Here is a 23,734-nt window from a genome sequence, read left to right as displayed (position 1 = left end):
GACAATGCTAAAGCGCACTAAGGTGTCCATTACAAGGGAAAAATGAACCCGAGATTACATGCCAGAGAGGACCATCTCTTTCAACGATGAGGACGCTGAAGGCATCGTGCAACCACATATCTATACACTGGTAATATCTGTACTTATAAATAAATCTCGAGTTAAGTGTGTGTTAATTGATCCAGGTAGCTAGGCCAATATCATCAAATCGAGGGTCGTAAAGCAGCTGAGTCTGCAAGACCAAATAGTGCATGCAGTCCGGGTTATAAACGGATTCAACATGGAATGCAAAACTACTAAAGGAGAGATAACCCTGTCGGTGAACACTGCTGAGACCATTTAGTAAATGAAGTTCTATGTGATTGAAGGGGATATGAGATATAATGCTATATTCGGACGGCCATGGATTCATAACTTGAGGGCAATACCCTCGACACTACACCAGGCACTGAAGTTCCCCATATCGGGAGGGATCAAGATGGTTTACGGAGAGAAGACGACCGCAAAAGAAATGTTCGCGATCGATGAGGTGATCCTTATATCCGCACTCTCGACATCAAAGAACCCAGAGCCGGTTAGGAAGGAAGAAACTAAATAGCAATCACCGGCCCTGACCGATCCGGAGAAGTAAGAAGCGGGAGAGGATGATGATTATGGAGTTCCTAGGTCGTTCATCACCCCTGACGATTCCGACACCACTAAATCAATGGTCGAGGAGCTGGAGCAAGTTATACCGATCGAACACTTGGCCGATCGGAAGGTATACCTGGGCACGGGGTTAATTCCTGAGCTCAGGAAATAACTCATTAATTTCCTTATAGCTAACGTAGATTGTTTCGCTTAGCCCCATCTAGACATAACATGGATCCCGCCAGAAATAACTACTCACAAGCTAAGCTTGGATCCGAAGTTCCACCCGGTTAAACAGAAGAGGAGGCCTCAGTTCGAAGTCAAGCATGCATTTATCAAAGACGAGGTATCCAAACTCCTTATAATAGGTTCCATTCGGGAAGTTAAGTACCCTAATTGTTTGGCTAACGTAGTAGTAGTAGTTCCTAAAACGGGAAATAAATTAAGAATGTGTGTAGATTATAAAGACTTGAACAAGGCATGCCCCAAGGACTCTTTTCCTTTGCCTAACATCGATCGCATGATCGATGTAACGGCCGGGCACGAGATACTCAGCTTTCTCGACGCCTATTTCGGGTTCAACCAAATTCGAATGGACATGGACGATCAAGAAAAAAGTTCCTTTATACTAATATCGGCACCTACTGTCATAACGTAATGCCACTCGGACTAAAAAATGCTGGTGCCACTTATCAATGCCTAGTAAACCGGATGTTCTAAGAACAAATAGGAAAATCAATGGAAGTTTACATTGACGACATGTTAGTTAAGTCCCTGCGAGTAGAGGACCATTTGAAACATTTGCAGGAAACCTTCAACATACTGAAGAAATACAATATGAAGCTGAACCCGGAGAAATGTGCATTCAGGGTTGGATCCAGGAAGTTCCTTAGGTTCATGATGTCCAACCAAGGGATCGAGATCAATCCTGATAAAATCAAAGCTATAGAAGATAACACCGTCGTGGACAATGTCAAGGCCATTAAGAGGTTAATCGGGCATATAGCTGCCCTGGGCCGTTTCATATCGAGGTCTTCTGATAAGAACCATCGATTCTTCTCATTATTGAGGAAGAAGAATAACTTTTCGTAGACCCCGGAGTGCCAGCAAGCTTTGGAATAACTCAAACGGTACCTTTCGAGTCCACCCTTGCTCCATACTACTAAGGCAGATGAGTAGTTGTACCTGTACTTAGCGGTATCCGAGATAGCAGTAAGTGGAGTATTTGTCCGGGAAGAGGAAGGTACGTAATTTCCTGTCTATTATGTTAGTAGAACTCTAGGCGAGGCTGAAACAAGGTATCCTCACCTAGAAAAATTGGTGCTCGCTTTGCTAAGCGCCTCCAGAAAGTTAAAGCCGTATTTTCAATGTCACCCCATATGCGTCGTAACTTCTTACCCACTAAGGAACATAACGCACAAACCCGAGCTCTCGGGCCGATTGGCCAAATAGGTCATAGAAATTAGCGGGTACGTTATCGAATATCGACTCCGGACTACCATCAAATCTCAAATTTTGCCAGACTTCGTGGCCGACTTTACGCTGGCCTTAATACTCGAAGTCTAAAAGGAATTGTTGTTAACCTCGGGGACTTTCTCGCGAATCTGGACCCTCTTTACGGATGGTGCCTCGAACACAAAGGGGTCCGGACTCGGCATTGTTTTGAAGCCGCCTGCGAGTAACGTAGTTAGGCAATCTATTAGAAATGTGAAATTGACTAACAATGAGGCCGAGTATGGGGCCATGATTGCATGTATTGAATTGGCTAAAAGCCTGGGGGCCTAAGTGTTCGAAGCTAAGTGCGACTCCCTCCTTGTGGTAAATCAAGTCAATGGGACACTCGAAGTAAATGAGGAACGAATGCGACGGTACTTAGACAAATTATAGGTAACGATGTATCGATTCAAGGAATGGACCCTACAACACATACCCCGGGATCAAAATAGCGAAGCCGATGCTCTAGCTAACTTGGGGTCATCGGTCAACGACGATGAATTCAGCTCAGGAATGGTCGTACAGCTCATGAAATCAGTAGTGAAAGAAGGCCATGCCGAAATAAACTCAAAAAGTTTAACTTGGGACTGGAGAAACAAGTATATACACTACTTGAAGATTGGGAAGTTGCCCTTGGATCCTAAAGAATCGAGAACTCTGCGCACGAAGGCGGCTAGGTTTAGTCTGTCCGAAGGTACTCTGTTAAGAAGTACGTTCGATGGCCTACTCGCCATACGCTTGGGGCTGGGAGACACCAAATATGTTTTGAGGAAAGTTCACGATGGCACATGCGGAAACCATTCGGGGGGCAGAATCATTGGTTCGTAAGATAATCAGAGCCAGTTATTACTGGATCGACATGGAGAAAGATGCAAAGGACTTTGTACGGAGATATTACGGCTGCCAGAGGTATGCACCAATGATACATCAACCCGGAGAGCTACTATATTCGGTCTTATCTCCTTGGACGTTCATCAAGTGGGGAATGGACATTATCGGTCCTCTGCCATGGGCACCCGGTAAGGCTCAATTCATACTATCTATGACCGACTATTTTTCTAAGTGGGTCGAAGCTCAAGCTTTCGAGAACGTCCAGGAAAAAGAAGTCATCGACTTTATTTGGGACCACATAATATGCCGATTCGGAATACTAGCCGAGATAGTGTGTAATAACGGGAAGCAGTTCATCGGCAGCAAAGTAAAACAAATTCTTCGAGGACCATAAGATCAAAAAGATCTTGTCAATACCCTATCACCCTAGTGGGAATGGACAGGCGAAATCTACAAACAAGACCATACTTCAAAACCTGAAGAAAAGGTTGACCGATGCCAAGGGAAAATGGAAGAAAATTCTACCCAAAGTCTTGTGGGCATACAGTACAACCTAGAAATATAGTACAGGGGCCATCCGTTTTCATTGGTCTACGGTGCCGAAGCACTAATACCGATCGAATTGGGAGAACCGAGCCTCAGGTTCCGATATGCGATCAAAAGGTCAAACGGTGAGGCCATGAACACGAGCCTGGAACTATTGGATGAGAGGCGTGAGGCCGCCCTAGTCCGGTTGGCCGCCTAGAAATAGAGGATAGAAATATATTATAACCGAAGAGCTAACCTCCGACACTTCAATGTCGGGGAACTTGGTGTTAAGAAAAGTAATACTGCACACCTGGAACCCGAATGAGGGGAAACTGGGACCGAATTGGGAAGGGTCATATCGAGTCATCGGGATTACCGGTAAAGGTTCATATAAAATCGAAGCAGGAAACGGTGTACAACTACCAAACAACTAGAACGTGACACACTTAAAACGGTACTACTGCTAAGGTACGACCTTATTCACCTTTTTTAATATTAAGAATCAGACTAACACTTGTAGGTGACAACCAAAGGAGAATGTGACTATTAGGTCTGAAAGCACGCGTTGCACTCCTTTTTCCTTGAATCGATTTTGTTCCAAATGGGTTTTTCGGCAAGGTTTTTAACGAGTCAACAGTAAATCATGCTAAATTAGAATCGAAGACCGATTTTAAATCAGAGTCAATGGTCTTATCAACAGTATCCGAGCCCTCTCAAGATCGACCTCGAATACTGGTGGCCATCACCTTCGGGTCAAGTTTCTTAGCAAGGAAGGAAGGAAACTTTGTTCTTGAACAGTCTAGGCTCGGTGGTTAGGAGTTATTGTAAGGTCCAAACGGTCAAGTTAACCGTGCCTACGTAGGTCACCTTAGCCATAATATAAGCTTTTACACGCTTTCAATCTAGTATGTTACACATATAAATAAAAGGAAGTTTCTACCTTGCTATTACGTACTTTGCTTCTTAAAGCGTCGAGCCTAAGGGATATTCCTACCTGGGTACTATCAAGCCCAAGGGCCACCCCTATCCGAGACTAAAGGGTTACCCCCACTCGGGGATTGTCGTCCGAAATGAATTTGGGCAGCTCGGCTCATCAAAACCCGGAGGCACAAAACCTATTAGGAAGTGCCTAAACCTAAAAGGCTACGGCTACCCTGAAAAATGATTCGGAGACATGCGAAGACTGTAATTAAAATGTAAGGCCTTCAATAAAATACTAAACATGTTAAAAGGTTACCCTCATCAAAGGAATCGTCTAAGAACACTTAAGCATCTTCTGAAAACATTCGGTCACTCAGAGTTTTCAAAAGTTTTGAGCAAAAATTGCATCGAGGTCAAGTTTTGTTCGGACCTCCGAAAAATAAATGACTTACTACTATGTTTGGTTCTATGCTAAGGCGTTAGAAATATTTGCAATTATAAAAAGATGCTAAGATAATGGAGACTTGAAGTTGCCAAAAGAGAGAAATTATATATATTCCGGAATATCTTTACAAAGGCCCAACAAAAACAGCCTCGAACTGAACAAAATATATGTACATAATACAAAAACTAAAAAATCCTAAGGCATTTACGACTGATCCTCGTCGGAGCCCGATTCGTCACTAGAACCGTCGGGGCCTTTGGATTCTTCAGAGCCCTCGGAGCTTTGGGGTTCAGCTAGCTTCTTCGCCTCGACCTCAAGTCTTTTTGCCTCCTCGATCTCGGCATATAGGTCGAAGCCTCGGGCATGGATTTCTTAGAGGGTCTTCCTTAGGGATAACTGCCTCACGTACTCAGTAGTGGTCTTCAAGCGGGACTCGGCTGCTTTGATATTGTCCTTGTATCGATCCACCATCTCGTTAGCGTCGGCTGAGGTTATATCCAACTTGAACCTCGTTATTTCAAGCTCTTTACCAAAGGCATGTCGTTCAACAATGGTTGAGCCAGTTGTGTTCGGAGATCCTCATTTTGCTGAGCCCGTTTATCAGCCTTCTCACCAACCAAAGTTGAACTTCCACCGAAGACATCTTGGCCTGGGCGATCTCCTTCTCCGAGGCCAACAGTTTCATACTGCTTTTCCACCCGTCGGCCATTAGCTGGATCTCGTCCATCTCCTTTCAGAGTTGGTCGATCTGGCTGATTTTCTACTGGACCTGCGAGGTATTGTTGTTAGCCACTTCGACCGAATCCTTGTTTTTAAGTTAAAAAACCTTTACATTTTCCACCAAGTCGGCGTGCTCCCGCCTTAAGACCGATGTTTCTTTCTGAGTTGCATCCAACTCCGCCTGGAGGTTCTTAACGACCCCTTCTTGTTGCTCACTGAGAAGCCTGTACATGTCCCTTTTCTGGGAAAGCTCTTTGATCTCGAGCTCAAGCTGGTTGGACTCAACCTGGTACCGAAGGAATCTCTCGTGATGAAGCACCGAGGCCTGCAAAAAGGTGAAGAACATGAGAAATATCAAAAACCTAAGTAAAACTTTGAAGGAAAGTAATGATGCCTTACCCGGTTCAGCGCCTGCTGCGCCTCATTGAAAAGGCACAACACGTTCACCTCGTTCATTTTTGCCTGGTCCTCCTCGGTCACCAGGCATCAGAAGTAGCTAGCTATCCCCACACGAGAAGACAAAACCTGAGCATCCTCCTGGACGGTCAGAATAACCGATCTCTTGCGACCGGGGTCCACACTCGCAGCAGGGAACTGGTTGATCAATTTTAGGCTCGAGCTCTACCCTCCAACTTCCAAGGATGCGTCCTTCTTCGGAACTTCCAGGTCGCCCAGTCCGGAGAAGTCTTCCAAAGCAGATGAGTCCACGCCATCCAAAAAGGAGTGAAGGGGAAAGTCCGTACCATGGACCCTCTCATTGGACTTCTCCTTTCTCGCTTGGGCCTCCTCGGGCATGGAGTCACTGTAGTGTCCACGGAATCTCCATTACACCGGGCACTTCCTTTAGAGCGGAGCCGACGTCCTAGGGAGACTCACCTCGGGTATCCACATCAATCTCTTGGGTCTGAGGGGGGTCAAACTCATGTGTCTCCCCCTCGGATGCCTCCTGCTCAGCGGTAAAGGTCGTCCCGTGGGTAACAAAAATAAACTCATCCTTCGCCTCGTCTCTAAGCTAGAGAAGAGAGTTGGAATCCGGCACCCGAGAGCTAGAGCCCCTCCTGGGCTTGCAAGACACCCTTTTCTTTAGTATCTTTACCTCGGAGCCTGGGGAGACCAAAGATTTTCTTTTCTTTTCCCTCGTGGCAGCCTCGGGGTACTCGCAATGGACGGGGAACGTCCTCGTGCCCTTCCAAAGGTCTAAGATCGGTGATCTTAGGCAAACCTGCAATAACAAAGGGGAAGAGAAGTTAGTGTAATGAAAGATAGAAAAATGATATTAACTATTCCGAAATAGGCCTTACCATGAGAACGGGCCTCTCGTAGGCCCTTGGAGAGTCCGCTCCATGTGCGCTCGGATTACAGCATCTGAGTACAGATGCCTGTAACGACCCGACTTATCGTTTTAAGAATTTATGCCCCGTTCAGTGACTTAAGGTCTCAAGAATCTTAGCAATATGTATTATGACCCGCGAGTGTGGTCGAGTTTGATTTACGGAAGATTCGAAATTTATTTAAGAACAATCCTTACTTAGAAGCTTAAATGGAAAGAGTTGACCGAAGAGTTGACTTTTGAGCAAACGACTCTAGGGTGGAATTTTGATGATTTTAATAGCTCTATATGGTGATTATGGACTGAAGAACGTGTCGGGAAAATTATTTGGAGGTGTGTAGAAGAATTTGGCTTGAAATGGCGAAAGATGAATTTTTGGGAAGTTTGACCGGGGGGTTGATTTTTTGATATCACGATCGGAATCCGATTCTGAAAATTTGAATAGCTTCTTTATGTCATTTATGACTCTCCTGCAAAATTTGACGTCATTCCGGGTTGGTTTGATAGGTTCCGGCACGAGTTTTCGAAGTTGGAAGATTTGAAAGTTTTTAAGTTCGATTCATGGTGTGGTTTGTATTTTCGGCATTATTCGATGTGATTTGAGACATCGAGCGAGTCCATGTTAGGTTATGGAACTTATTTGTGTGTTTAGACGGGGTCCCGGGGGCCTCGGGTGTGTTTCGGATAGGCCTCGTGGCAATTTCTTCTATTTTTGTATTGCTGGTTTCTGGTGTTTGGTGCTCTCTTTCGCGATCGCGTAGCTCCAGTCACGATCACGTAGTGTTCGCGTTTGCATAGTAACTCTCGTGATCGCGAAGGTCTGCTTTCTTCTATGTCGCGTTCGCATCTGTTCCCTCGCGTTCGCGTAGTAGAAATTAGGAGCTAGGGACTGTTGGCTATTTCTTCTTCGCGTTCGCATCATTTGCCCCGCGTTCGCGTAAGATCCTGCCCATTGTTCATTGCGTTCACCTCCTTCACTCGCGATCGCGAAGGGTCTTTCTTGGCAGCCTCAATTCTCTTCTTCGCGATCGCGACCCAATCTCCACGATCGCGATGCATAGTCATCTGGACAGAATATAAGTTTTCCAAATCGAGGGTTAGGCCATTTTTACCATATTTTGACTTGTAGAGCTCGGTTTTGAGCGATTCTTGGTGGAGTTTTCAAGCAATTAGATTGGGTAAGTGTTCTTCACCTAGTATTTAATATATTCCATGATTTTATCTTCATTTGTATCATTTAAATTATGTTTTGAGTGGAGGAAAATGTTGGTTTTTGAAAAATAGTTTCAAAACAAAAAATCATGATTTGAGGGACGAAATAGTATCAAAATTTGATGATTTTAGTATGGTTGAAGTCGTGAGTGAATGAGCGTTCATATTTTGTAACTTTTGTCGGGTTCCGAGACGTGGGCCCCACATGCGATTTTTGGGTTAAATTTCAGATTTTTGTAGAAACTTTATATTTTTCATATGGAATTTATTCCTATAATTTGTATTGATTGAATCGAATTAATTATGACTAGATTCGAGCCGATCGAAGTCAAACAAATCGAGCAAAAGGGCATACTACTTGACTGATTGAGCGCAGTTTGAGGTAAGTGTCTTGCTTAACCTCTAGTGGGGGAATTACCCCTTAGGCATTGAGTCTTATATGCAATATGTGTAATTGAAAACTAAGTACGCGAGGTGACGAGTACGTACTTGGATTTTATGTGCAAATTATATTGGTTAAAATCCTTAGACGCCTTATGTATTAAATGGGAGATTATTGGCACTTATTAAATCCTTTAATTGTCTTGCCTAAATTCTTGTTTTGTTGGTTTTGTTTCTATATGATGATTTGGTGGAATTACCACTTTGATTCTTATGTGAAATATTATTTGTTAAGTTGTTCACTCCCAGATATATTTGTTAAAATTTTGTGTACACTATGGTCGAGCCATGGGCTCATTATTATGGAAATTTATTTATTATTGAATTTTGTGGCAAATTATAATATTTGAGAACTTGCGGTGTAATTTATGAGATATGATATTGGCACGTTATTTTGTTGGGAAGTTTTGTTCGGGTGTTTGCACGAGGTTTCTGCCGTGTTATAATTTCTATTGATTTATGCACATGCGGAGGATTCTGCCGTGCTATTATTACTATTGATATTTGCACATGCGGCATGACAAGGCGGGATATATATATGTGTGTGGGTTGCGCATGTGGCGAGACAAGGTGGGAACATTATTGTGCGCGTGTGGCGAGACAAGGCGGGCATTCACTTTACTATTGCACACGTGGCGAGACAAGGTGGGCTATATCGGGGATTGATTTGTGATGGCCTGGGGGCATTGTTGTTGTTGCATATTTACTTTTGGGATTACGAGGCGGTTCCTCAGGAGTGCCCTTTGTTGATATTTTTCTATGGTTGCACTTGCCTTTGGTTATTTTATTTTTCTGTGATATGTAAACTTTTTGTGTTCTTCCGTGATGTATTATTTGATTTTATTATGTGTTTGTATTCCTTGTTGTAATGTGTTGGCTTTGGCTCTTGTACGAGACTCTGAGGATTTGTGTTTCTAATGTTTAATAATTTTTAAGGTTAAGTTGTTTTGAATAAAATAAATTATTGTATGCTTTAATTCTTATAAGTTTTACATCCAAATAAGTAACTATCAGATGTTTCATTTTAATTGAAATGTTATTTTCTCCACCCAAATGAATTCTAAAATAAATTCATTCCTTTGTTGATTCCTACTTGATTTAAAAATTTTAAACTTACTTTATTGAGAATAAATTGGACATGTGAATCTTATATAAATTGATAATAATATTGGCACACGAACTGTCCATGCAGCTGTAATATGAAAAGTGGGCACGAGGTGCCGGGGAAATATGATGATTTAATTATGGGCACGAAGCGCCGAAAAAATATATATATGAAAATTGGCTGAGACCCGTATTTTTATGATTATGAAATGAGGTGTAACATGGTGACTTTTAAATTGAAGAATTATATTTTTAAAGATATTTATTTGAAAGAGTTTTATATTCGAAGGATACTTATTTAAAGAAATATACTTGGAAGGTATTTATTTGAAGAGATTATATGTGAAAGACTTGTTTAATTAGTTGTACTTGTGTTCTTTCTTATTTATCAGAGTAAAAATTGTGGTGTTCTTGCTGCCTTACTGTTTATATCACTGCTATTTGTTCTCGATTATTTTAGTATGGCATAGGTTATTTGACTAGTGAGTGTCTTGACTATACCTCGTCACTACTCCACTGAGGTTAGTCTTGATACTTACTAGGCATCGTTGTGATGTGCTCATTCTACACTTCTGTACATTTTTGTGCAGATCCAGGTATTTCGAAGTCAGTTGATCATTAGCTAGCTGTGCAGACTGTTGCTGTGGAGACTCAAGGTAAACCTGCTGCTGCGTTCGCAGGTTTCGGAATCACCTTCTGATTTGTATTCATACTGTTTACTTTATTTCAAACAGTTGTATTTAGAAAATTTTAGTAAACTTTGTAGAGCTTATGACTTGTACTACCGGTTTTGAAAATTTTAAGAGATTTCTATTTAACTAAGTAGATATTATTTAAATAATGTTGTTATTTCAATTAATGTTAGGCTTACCTAGTCCCTAGGACTAAGTGCCATCACGATACCAAACGGAGGAAAAATTGGGTCGTGACAAGTTGGTATCAGAGCTCTAGATTCATAGGTGCTACGAGTCATAAGCGAGTTTAGTAGAGTCTTGAGGATCAGTACGGAGACGTCTGTATTTATCTCGAGAGGCTACAGAACTATTAGGACAATCTCACTTCTTTCATTCCTATCGTACGAGTTTACTGATCTCGGAGTTTGAACTTTTATCATTCCGTTCTCTCACAGATGGTGAGGACACGAGGTGCAGTTATCGATGACACTGCTCTCGGAGCAGGTATCGCTAGAGGCAGAGGCAGAGTACGACGAGGAGTAAGTGCTGCAGCCAGAGCACCTACTAGAGTAGTAGTTGAAGAGCCGCCAGTAGTTCCAGTTGGGGAGCAGGTACTGGAGGAGCCTGCTGTTACCCCCAGACTTAGGGGACTTTAGCACACTTCCTGAGCATTTTTGGTACATTGGCTCAGGCGGGGTTGATTCCGGTTGCACCAGCTATTTCACAGACCGGGGGAGGAACCCAGACTCCCGCCTCCCACACTCCAGAGTAGCGAGTTTATGTTGGTTAGGTTCCAGGTGTCATGGCAACACAACCTGTGGTTCCAGTTCAGCCCGTGGCCAGGGCAGTAGCATCTGAGGAAGATCAACTTAGACTTGCAAGGTTCAAGAAATATGACCCTCTTACATTCAGTGGTTTGGTTTCAGAGAGTGCATAGGGTTTTCTAGAGGAGTGCCACCGCATTCTCCGTACTATGGGTATTGTGGAGACGAGCGGGGTTTCTTTTACTACGTTCCAACTCAGGGGAGCAACTTATCAGTGGTGGCGGGCATATAAGTGGGTTCAGTTTTCAGAGATGTTCCTACGAGAGTTTGTACCTCAGTCCCTTCGAGATGCATGGCACGCGGAGTTTGAGCAGCTGCGCCAGGGCACTATGTCAATGTCAGAGTATGCCGTTAGATTTAGTGATTTGGTCAGACATGCACATGTTTTAGTCACCACAGTTAGAGAGCGTGTCCGTAGATTCATTGAGGGACTCAGGCATGATATTCGGTTCAGCATGGCTCGGGAGTTAGAGTCAGATGTTTCATTTCAGCAGGTAGTCGGGATCGCTCACTGTGTAGAGAGTATGTGGGATCAGGAGAGAGAGGACAGGCGGAGACATGAGAGAGAATACATATGAGATCAGGAGAGAGAGGGCAAGGAGGCGATGAGGCCTCGTTGACCAAAGAGATCTACTGATCCTTATTTTGGAGGCAGGGTACGACATGGTAGAGGTTTTATGGGTCAGCGAGTTCAGTTTGCACTTCAGGCTTCGCACAGTGTTTCAGGTGCTCATGGGTCTCAGAGTACCCATACCGCACAGTTCCCACAGCCACGCCAGCAGAGGGGTTGCTTTGAGTGTGGTGACACTAGGCACATTATGAGAGATTGTCCCAGACTTGGGAGGGGTGGATTTTATCAGAACACTCAGACTATGGGCCCCAGTGCAACTACTACCCCACGTGCACAACCACTTAGGGGTGGAGGACTGATAATTAGGGATTTTAGCCTATTAATTGCTCTCTTTTACTTGTGTTTTGGGCCAAAAATGCGTGAAGGTATTCCCGAAAACTAACTTATTATGCTTGCTTGAAGGGATTGTTCAAAATGAGCCAAATGAGCCATAATCAACTCATAAAGGAGTCAAAACTTGAACAAAAACCAAGACTGGGCTAGGAGGTGTGGAACACGGACCGCGACAAAAAAGTGTGGCCGCGAAAGTATCAACGCGGACGCGGCTATTATTTCGTGGTCCGCGATATAAAGAATCAGAGAGACTATTTTTTGGGCACAAACATGAACGCGAACCGCGACAAGAAGAAGCGGCCGCGAAAGTACCAGCACGGCCGCGATGGGAATTCCGCGGACCGTGGTTGCTAAGGTTCAGAGTGTGCATAATTCAAGCAAAAATGAGAAGGGCGGTCCGCGTCAAAGTTATGCGGCCGCAAAAGTCTCTCACACGGACGCGGTGGAAATTACGTGGTTCGCGAAACAAGGTTCAACCCAGGTCCAGATGTGAAGAAACATGCACAGTGATCAGAATTACGTGGCCGCGAAAGCAAGTGTGCAGCGCGATCAGAATTACGCGGTCGCGAAACTTTCGCAGGGGTATTTTTGTCCGAAAATTTCAGCTTAGTATAAATAGATTTTTTTGTCAATTTTAGGCTATGTTATGTTTTTGCTGAGTACGTGAGATGGCTAGGTTTTCCCTTTTGGGTAATTTTGTACAAGATTTACCTTATAACATTAGATTTTCATCTTTTAATTTAGTATTATAGATTATATCTTCTCTTTTTCTTTGATTTCTGCTATTATTATGAGTAGCTAGACCCATAGCTAGGGTTGTGACCCAACCCTAGTGTGGGTATTTAATGGGTCCTGAATTTTAGGGCTTGATTGTTTATGGATTAGTGATATTTAGCCTACTTCATGCTTAGAATTGTAGAATTAGTGGTTGCAAATACTGATTCATGCCTTTGAGACTTACGCTCTTCTTGAGAAAGAGGGACTAAGTCTAGGAAAACTAGGATAACAAGGAATTGGGATGAACTCAAGAAATTGATAGCCCCAATAAAAGGGTTAAACCTAGATATAGTAATACCCGACTTGAGCTAATATCACTTGTATTGCATGAATACCCATTTGGACTTGAGAAAGCCAAATTGGGCAAAATCACTCAAACTACCGAGAGGTATAGAGTGAGTACTTGGGTGTGATAGCTATATTACGACCCCAATCAAATCAAACTCGCCCTAGATTCTTGATACTCGTTAGATATCCACCTAGGTGGAAGTCACAACCCTAGTCCTTTTAAACACTTGAAAGCTATCATAAAAAATATTGTACTTAGCTTTAATCTTAGCATACAATAGAAATTAAAATAGAAGTAGAATCAACACCATCATATTTGGAAGTGCAATTAGGAACAACACACACATCTAGATTTACATAAATACCTAATTCCAAATCAATTAACTCTCTGTGGAAATCGATCCCGACCTTGTTGGGTAAAACTGCATCGACCATCGTCGCTACTCAATAGTGGTGTACGTCTGGCACCGATCAAGAACAGACGGGTAGAGGGCGTCTAAGAGGTAGAGGCCTGACCCATTGATATAATCGCTATGATTTGGCTGAGGCCAATACACCAGATGATGTCGTTACAGGTACGATCCTGATTTTGTTATAAAAGAAAATTTTCCCTTAATTCGATTCGGATCTGAATATTGAGGTGAGTCCTCCTATTATGCTCCGCTTATGGGTGAGCTTTGTAATTTTATGACCCACTTATATGTTATCCCTGTTGGGAGAATTGAGGATGTGAGTTCGTGTCTGTCATTTTTATTTTGTGCACCATTGAGAGCTATAAGTCCCAAAAGTAATTATTATTATTCATCACATAATGTGTTTCAGAATAATTGATTCTAATTTTTATTTTTATTTTATGAATTATATGCCCTACCGGTATGAGAGTTTATTATGTGTTGTGAAAACTATTTATGAAATATATTGAAAAGAATAAAGAAAGAAAATTAAAAATTTCAGTTGGCACAATGTGCAAAATACTTGTGATTCAGAGTTGAGGACGAGATCCTCGTATTTTTTATATGATGTGAAATATTTAAACCGGGCTACAAGCTGTGGTGGAAGTTATATAAGGACGAGGTCCTTGTGGTGAAATATTTATGAGTTTAAAATTCTCCCTTTGGGAAATTTAATTTTTACAATAATATTAATAGGGAGTCATGCCTGTTAGGCTTATTTGATAATTCTTGTATAATTTTTGTTCATATTCAGCCATTTTCGTACTATAAATATTGAGTTTTAGCCTATGATGTGAGTGCCCAGGTGGAGTTAAATGTGACTCATTAATCCAAGTAAGTAATCATGAGGTCTTCATGCCTCACATTCTGTTGTAAGTGTTGTGAAAATTCGAAATGAGGTGGTGGTTAATATGAGATTAATTGATGATGCTGGAATTAATTATGAACAGCTTTTAAGACCAGAGATGTGGTGATGAGCATACATATGATGTGCTTCATGTCCTGGTATCATTATGATAATGCAGTGCTTGTAATACTGAGATTAATGTTATTGATATATACCTTGTGGTATTTTGTTGGGTTATGGATGTGTTAGGAGTTGTTTTGGTATTACTCTAGTAGGTGGATAGGCCTAGTTACAGGGAAGACTCTGCAAAAAATTTATGAAAAATTTGGGAGTTAGTAAAAATTTGGGGGATTTAGACGTGCAAAAAAAGAGATAAGTTATGTTATGTATTTGGGGGCGAATGATCCTAAGCGGGGGAGAGTGTAACACCCCAGAAATTTTTTGAAGTACTTCAACACTATCAAGAAAGTTGATGTGTGCGTAGGCACGAGTTGCTATAGCCAGTTGAGACTAATATCATGCGTCGTGGTAAAAATTAGGCCTTTTGAAATATTTGGAGTGTAAGAAATTGGTTTTAAAGTTTACAAATATGGATAAAAAAAAAATCTCGAATGAGATGTTGTTGTCGGGCTTATCTCAAATGCGGTAACGTGGGATCAACCGTGAGTATATGTGTAAAAGTAAGAAAAACAAATTATCGATTTGGTAACCTCAGAATAATTCTTAGCACGTTCGAGGACGAACATTTATTTAAGAGGTGGAGAATGTAACGACCCGACTTGTTATTTTAAGAATTTACGCCCCGTTCAGTGACTTAAGGTCTCGAGAAGCTTCATAATATGTATTATGACCCCGGGGTGTGGTCGAGTTTGATTTACGGAAGATTCAGAATTTAATTAAAAGAACAATCCTTACTTAGAAGCTTAAATGGAAAGAGTTGACCGGAGAGTTGACTCTTGAACAAACGACTCCGGAATGGAATTTTGATGATGTCAATAGCTGCGTATGGTGATTACGGACTGATCAGCATGTCCGAAAAATTATTTGGAGGTCTGTAGAAGAATTTGGCTTGAAATGGCGAAAAATGAATTTTTGGGAAGTTTGACTGGGGGGTTGACTTCTTGAGATCTGGGTCAAAAACCGATTCTAGAAATTTGAATAGCTTCTTTATGTCATTTATGACTTGCCTGCAAAATTTGGCATCATTCCGGGTTGGTTTGATAGGTTACGGCACGAGTTTTCGAAGTTGGAAGATTTGAAAGTTCTTAAGTTCGATTCATGGTGTGATTCGTATTTTTGGCATTGTTCGATGTGATTTGAGACCTCGAACGAGTCCGTGTTAGGTTATGGAACTTGTTTGTGTGTTTAGACGGAGTCCCGGGGGCCTCGGGTGTGTTTCGGATGGGCCTTGAGCCAATTTCTTCTATTTTTGGATTGCTGGTTTCTGGTGTCTGGTGCTTTCTTTCGCGATCGCGTAGCTCCAGTCGCGATCGCGTAGTGTTCTATTGATCTTCCCCATTTTTCTTCATCGCGTTCGCATAGTACCTCTCGCGATCATGAAGGTCTGCTTTCTTCTACTCTACGTTCGCATCTGTTCCCTCGCGTTCGCGTAGTAGAAATTAGGAGCTGGGGACTGTTGGCTATTTCTTCTTCGCATTCGCATCATTTGCCCCGCGTTCGCGTTCGCGTAAGCTCCTGCCCATTGTTCATCACGTTCGCGTCCCTTCACTCGCGATCACGAAGGGTCTTTCTTGGCAGCCTCAATTCTCTTCTCCGTGATCGCGACCTAATCTCCGCGATCGCGATGCATAGTCATCTAGACAGAATATAAGTTTTCCAAATCGAGGGTTAGGCCATTTTCACCATATTTTGACTTGTAGAGCTCGGTTTTGAGCGATTCTTGGTGGGTTTTTTCAAGCAATTCGATTGGATAAGTGTTCTTCACCTAGTATTTAATATATTCCATAATTTTATCTTCATTTTTATCTTTTAAATTGTATTTTGAGTTGAGGAAAATGCTGGTTTTTGAAGAAAATTTTCAAAATGAAAAATCACGATTTGAGGGACGAAATGGTATCGGAATTTGATGATTTTAGTATGGTTGAACTCGTGAGTGAATGGGCGTTCATATTTTATAACTTTTATCGGGTTTCGATACATGGGCCCCACAAGCAATTTTTGGAATAAATTTTGGATTTTTATAGAAAATTTATAATTTTCATATGGAATTTATTCCTACAATTTGTATTGATTGAATCGAATTAATTATGACTAGATTCGATCGATCGGAGTCGAAAAAATCGAGGAAACGGCATACTACTTGACTGATTGAGCGCAGTTTGAGATAAGTGTCTTGCTTAATCCCGAGTGGGGGAATTACCCCTTAGGCATTGAGTCTTATGTGCAATTTGTGTAACTGAAAACCAAGTACGCGAGGTGACGAGTACGTACTTGGGTTATATGTGCAAATTACATTGGTTAAAATCCTTAGACGCCTTATGTATTAAATGAGAAATTATTGGTACTTATTAAATGCTTTAATTGTCTTTCCTAAATTCTTGTTTTGTTGGTTTTGTTTCTATATGATGATTTGGTGGAATTGCCACTTTGATTCTTAATGTGAAATATTATTTGTTGAGTTGTTCACTCCCGGATGTATTTGTTAAAATTTTGTGCACACTATGGTCGAGCCATGAGCTCTTTCTTATGGAAATTTATGTATTATTGAATTTTGTGGCAAATTATAATATTTGAGCACTTGAGGTGTAATTTATGAGATATGATATTGGCACGTTATTTTGTTGGAAAGTTTTTTTCGGGTGTTTGCACGAGGTTTCTGCCGTGCTATTATTGCTATTGATTTATGTACATGCGGCGTGACAAGGCGGGCAATATATATATATCTGTGTGTGTGGGGGGGGGGGAGGGGGTGACGCATGTGGTGAGACAAGGTGGGAACATTATTGCGCGCGTGTGGCGAGACAAGGCGGGTATTCACTTTACTATTGCACACGTAGAAGACAAGGTGAGCTATGTCGGGGATTGATTTGTGATGGCCTGGGGGCACTGTTGTTGTTGCATATTTATTTTTGGGACTACTAGGCGGTAGCTCGGGAGTGCCCTTTGTTGATATTTTTCTATGGTTGTACTTGCCTTTGGTTATTTTTATTTTTCTCTGATATGTAAACTTCTTGTGTTCTTCCGTGATGTATTATTTGATTTTATTATGTGTTTGTATTCCTTGTTGTAATGTGTTGGCTTTGGCTTTTGTACGAGACTCTGAGGATTTGTGTTTCTAATTTTTACTAATTTTTAAAGTTAAGTTGTTTTGAATAAAAGAAATTGTTGTATGCTTTAATTCTTATAAGTTTTACATCCAAATCAGTAACTATCAGGTGTTTCATTTTAATTGAAATGTTATTTTCTCCACCCAAATGAATTCTAAAATAAATTCATTCCTTTGTTGATTCCATTGATAATAATATTGGCACGCGAACTGTCCGTGCAGCTGTAATATAAAAAGTGGGCACGAGGTACAGGAAAAATATGATGATTTAATTATGGGCACGAAGGGCCGAAGAAAAAAATATAAAAATGGGCTGAGACCCGTATTTTTATGATTATGAAATGAGGTGTCACATGGTGACTTTTAAATTGAAGAATTATATTTTTAAAGATATTTATTTGAAAGAGTTTTATATTCGAAGGATACTTATTTGAAGAAATATATTTGGAGGGTATTTATTTGAAGAGATTATATGTTAAAGACTTATTTAATTGGTTGTACTTATGTTCTTTCTTATTTGTGAGAGTAAAAATTGTGGTGTTCTTGCTGCCTTACTGTTTATATCACTGCTATTTGTTCTCGATTATTTTAGTATGGCACAGGTTATTTGACTAGTGAGTGTCTTGACTGTACCTCGTCACTACTCCACTGAGGTTAGTCTTGATACTTATTAGGCACCGCTGTGGTGTGCTCATTCTATACTTTTGCACATTTTTGTGCAGATCCAGGAATTTTGAAGTCAGTTGATCATTAACTAGTTGTGCAAACTGTTGCTGTGGAGACTCAAGGTAAACCTGCTGCTGCGTTCGCAGGTTTCGGAATCACCTTCTGATTTGTATTTATATTGTTTACTTTATTTCAAACAGTTGTATTCAGAAAATTTTAGCAAACTTTGTAGAGCTTATGACTTGTACTACTGGTTTTGGAAATTTTAAGAGATTTCTATTTAACTTATTAGATGTTATTTAAATAATGTTGTCGTTTCCATTAATGTTAGGCTTACCTAGTCCCTACGATTAGGTGCCATCACGATACCAAACGGAGAAAAAATTGGGTCGTGACAATGCCCTCAATCCATTCCTTTAGCCGAGGAATCGCATTCGGAACCCGGACGACAACTGCACAACCACAAGCATGAATGAGAAAAAAGAAATTAAAGGAAAAGAAAATCTTTGACGCTTGAAGAGAGATTGCACTTACGGGATGTGTTCCACTTCTCAGGGAATGACATGTACTCGGAGAGAATCAAGTCTTCGGCCTTCACCCGAACAAAGCATCCCTGCCAGCCTGGGTCTCGGTCTTCGTCAATACTCAAAAAAGGGACCTTGCTGGCCCGACGAGTAAGTTTGATCAGTCCCCCTCGAAAAATTCAGGGACTGTATAACCGAAGTAGATGATCGATCGTGAACCGAATAGACTCAGTCTTGTTCACGAAGAAGTGGAGGAGGATCACGATCCTCCATAGAGATAGATGGATTTGCCTGAGGCACACCTCGTACCTCTTGCAAAAGTACAGAACAATCGGGTTCACCAGGCCCAGCGTGAAGGGGTAAGTGTAAACACTTAAGTACCCTTTCACGTGGGTAGTAATAGTGTCCTCGGGCCAGGGAACTACTACGTCTTTGCCTTCCCAATTACAGTCCTTTCGGACCATGGAAAAAACGTCTTCGGTCACAGAACATATGTACCTTGATGCTCTTTCACCCCTGTCCTCTTTACGTGAGAGTTGCTCGACCTTAAAGTCGTCTATAATTGAGCAGCCCGAGAATGAACACTTTCAAGGGACTTCGGTCATTGAATATCAGATGGACTTCTGTCATCAAATTCCACAAAGATCTGTTTAAGTTATTTTATTGGGAATTACTAACCAAAATTCGTGCCTCGAACACACATCACATATTTGAGTTCTATTTTGTTTCCATGATTTTAAATGGTTGAATGGAACAAGGATTTATCATTACCACATTTATTTGGTTACAGTAAAAATAATTAAATTCATTGAAAATAATAGATAATTTCCTAAAAATAATTAGTTCAATTAATTGTCAAATACTTTGTTAGTAATTAGAATAGATTTCAATAATTTAAATGATATGAGGCCATTGTTAGATACACTTGTACACGGGTAAAACAGAGCCCACTGAGCACCTCGGTTTTCCGGTGAGGCAAACAGAGCAGGGACGTGACCATAAGGAATCAGAATCAGAATGAGGAACCCCTCGTATCAGGGCTCGAGCAAAATATCTGCCCTCGGAGGCATCGGGACCACGTCCTCCGGGTCCGATTCGAGTCCCAAGACTTCGGAGAGCATTACCAAACTACCGTACACGACTAACAAAGGGCCGTGATATTCGTGCCCAACCGGATATCAAGGCGTGAATCTCGGCCCGTATCGGCAGAAAATCAGTGATTAGCAAAAAGAAAGATTTTTACCTTTCTTAGAATTATACTTAGGGTAAAACTTCCCTACTATATAAAGGAAAAACTTATTATTTATTAGACATTGTAACACGCATACCAAGACAATATACTTTTGTTTTTTTTGTTTCTAAAAGTTATTCAAAGTTCTTCACAAGTGCAAACTCGGAACCGAAAGCAGGTTCCTTAAGCCATTAACCGAGCCCGGACTCGCTCTTATCATTGGTTTCTCATTTATTACGTCTTTTATTTGTTTAATTTAACGTTATTGATCACTTGTATTGAATTAATCCACATATCCTTAAAACTGCGTATAAATTCAATTATTATCCCTTTTTAAGGGTAAACAAGACTCTTTTAGTGCTGCATAAAAATTTACTTCTCACCATACAGTTTTTCTTTCGTAAAATTACATGCAAAAAATACTTTTTCCTTTTTGTGAGTTAAAAAATCCAATGTCCATATTAAGTGTCAAATAATCTCTTTAGTTAAATAACAAAGGAACTCCTTCAACAAATTGGATTAAAGAACAAACAATATTTTTCTTAGGAATTGTGATGTTTGTGAAGAAACTGGTAGAAATGATATCCGGTAGGGATCAACTAAGAATTAGCTAATGCATCATGAATTTCAGTTTTTCAGTAAAACTTTTCGGGACAAAAATGTCCTGAATTATTTTGACGTTAAAATTTTAGTTTAAAATTTCAGGACAAAATAAGTACTGGTTAATCTCTAAATAGCATCTATGAGACTGGCTATGTGTGCACTTGCCCCTTCTAGGCAGTGTAGGGGTCTTGATATTAGATGGGTTTCCATTAGCCCTTGGCATTGGGAAAATGACACTGTATAGCCGCTCTCAAAATAATAATCGAAATATATATATATATATATATATATATCTTTTCAACTATTTAGTATAAATAATTTCTGCCATAGTATAAAAGTATAATACCCATGTAGATCAAGGCCCGCCCATTTCATGTCGCAGTCTATCAGTCAATCTTAAATGAGAATTGCTGTAGGCCATCTTTAGATTTTGAAGAAATACGAAATCAATTGGTTCCTAAATGAAAAATAAAATAAAATCAAATGCTGTCCTTTTCGTAAAATACAGGACTCCTTCGCTATATTTAAACTGTTATAGGGTAAGTCACGTGCTTATAATGAGATCAAATACAAGACTACACCACGAAGAAATTAAATACTACTAGGATTTTCAAAGGGAAAAGAGTTTACTCCCTCTGTCTTAAATTATTTATTGTATTTCTCTTTTATACATTTTTAAAAAAAATATTAAATAATTTTTTTTTACTTTTTTACTCTTATTTATGTTTTAAGATATATTCTCTCTTTATTTAATATTTATTCATAATTAATGTATTTGTAGTATTCAAGAACAATTAATATTAAGGGTAGAATAGGAAAAAAATAATTAAATTACTCTTAAACTTCTAAAATAACAAATAGTTTGAAATAACTATTTTTAGAAAGATGACATAATAGAGGGAGGGAGTAGTTGATTGGTTAACGACTTAATTAGTTAGGAGAATAAAAACAACCGAAACTGTCAAACTTTTATTCATGAAAATCAGTAGTGACCCCCTTGCTCTTTAACTTAGTTTTCGTTTTTCATTTTTGTTTTTACGATTACCGGTAATGAAGCGAAGCGACGATCTAATCCTTGTGTGGAAAAAGGGTAGAAGTACGAATACAAAGTAAGACGCCGCTCTTTGGAGCTTACAGTAGTATATATAGCTGAGAATTTGTCGAGGTAATTTGAGAAATTTCTTTGATCTTCGCCTTCCGTACCACAGCATCCTCTGATTGTTTTATATATGCCTGCATGAGAATTAGGAGAGAAGATGAACAGAAAGCGGAAATCGAAGACGATAATAAAAAGAATTAATTTGCAACTGTAACTTAATTAGTTCTGGCCTGACGTTTGTGAAATTCTATCAGCAATTGATCATGAGTATGAACATGATTTTCTCTCTAGTGTTGTCACACGCCTGCCCCGGCGAACTGAAGTTATCTGATCCCAATCAATTGTGTAGTTAGTCAAGTGCAAAAAGACACCGTACAATCAGGGAACACCGCAATTGATATGCTTCCTTCTCGAGTTTGCTAATTGAAACAAGGAAAGCCAGAGTTTTCTGAACTCAATCTCTCATGGCTGTTCTTTAATTAATTAAGAAGCATGGCTATATATATATGAGCAGCCATTGAGGGAGAGAGTTCAGAAAACGCTGGATTTCCGCTCTTCCATTAATGTCTCACTTCTGAATTCGTATAAAGTGTGTCAAAAGACGCTTATACATATGTTGGTGTATATATATGTGTATTGAATTGTGTGAATATATATAAGGGAATACTACTGGACTGGTGAGGAATATTTAAGTACAACGAAAGAGAGCTAGGAGCTTGACTTGAGAATTATATGGAGATAGCTAACCATTTATAGGGTAATTTCAGGTTAATTTACTCCAGTATTTTAATTGTTTCTCAATCAAGATGGACTAATATATATTTTAATATTAAAACGTATAGCTGTAACCTAAGCCTTGCTCTTTCCATCCCTCCTTTTTTTAATTTTTTGTTCCTTTTTAAAGTCAGTGTTATTGCTGGTGAACTTCCAAAGAGAAGTCTGATGCTAATTACCAAGAAATTTCAAATTAATGAACGGGTTGGGGAATTTCTGCCAAACTTGCACCTAAAGAAAAGGTAATTCCAGCCAAACATTACGTGTCATTGATACGGATAATCATGGACCACTCTTTTTTTTTGCCCTTTCTTATTTGTCTTCTTATTGTTTTCTGTTTTACATGACAGAGTAAAAAGGTAGGAAATATTTTTACTGCTCCATTCATCAGTTTCATTTTATCTGTCTTAAATCTTAATTTAAGCCGAGTATAAACTTCAAGATTGCAAAGAAATTTTTAGAATCTTCTTATAATCTTAATCATAAGTATCCTTTAATCTTGTGATTTCGTATATGACATGTCATTGACATTCCTATAAGAAAGTGTCATTACAAATAAAATTAAATTATCGAATTATACTACTAAATATAAAAATATGACATTCTATTCAAAACAATACAAACTAACGAGAAAAGTCATTATGAAGTCATGAAAATATTGAATAGCTTTTTGGTTCAAAACATGTTATACAGATCTTTGGTAGATGTTAATTATTACGTATGGTACCCGAATCTAACTTCAGAGTAACATTTTCATTTTCGAGTTTCTATCTGTTGCAACAATTAATTTTGCATTATGTCAAGATCTTTTTCATAAAATTGCTCCTTTCATCTCATGATACTGTTTGTTTTTTGGTTAACAAGAGAATCCATAGCCATTACTTTTCCGGCACGCACAGGGTAAATCCGCTCTTGTGTAACATTCCATAAATTACACTGGAAGGCAAAATGCACTAACCAAGCCCCGCGCAACAGATTCGACCGAGGATGTATACAAGTGAGTTTCGAATCCTAAATTTCTCATTTGGGAAGTCCCATGCTTAGTCAACTCAGCCACGCTGAAGTGGTT

At 40.1% G+C, this 23,734-nt stretch overlaps 1 long non-coding RNA gene across 1 annotated transcript; it reads right to left on the bottom strand.

Moving 5' to 3' along the window:
• Positions 1 to 21,867: 21,867 nt before the first annotated feature.
• Positions 21,868 to 22,588, bottom strand: LOC107769191 (uncharacterized). The gene is made up of 2 exons (XR_001644346.2): positions 22,127 to 22,588; positions 21,868 to 22,025 (listed from the first exon to the last, which is right to left on the bottom strand). It is a non-coding gene; the product is annotated as an uncharacterized LOC107769191 (long non-coding RNA).
• Between the last annotated feature and the right edge of the window lie 1,146 nt (positions 22,589 to 23,734).

This window comes from Nicotiana tabacum, chromosome 4 (genome assembly GCF_000715075.1).
Source record: "Nicotiana tabacum cultivar K326 chromosome 4, ASM71507v2, whole genome shotgun sequence".
Taxonomy (NCBI): Eukaryota; Viridiplantae; Streptophyta; class Magnoliopsida; order Solanales; family Solanaceae; genus Nicotiana; species Nicotiana tabacum.
This window is presented reverse-complemented; position numbering and strand designations above follow the sequence as displayed.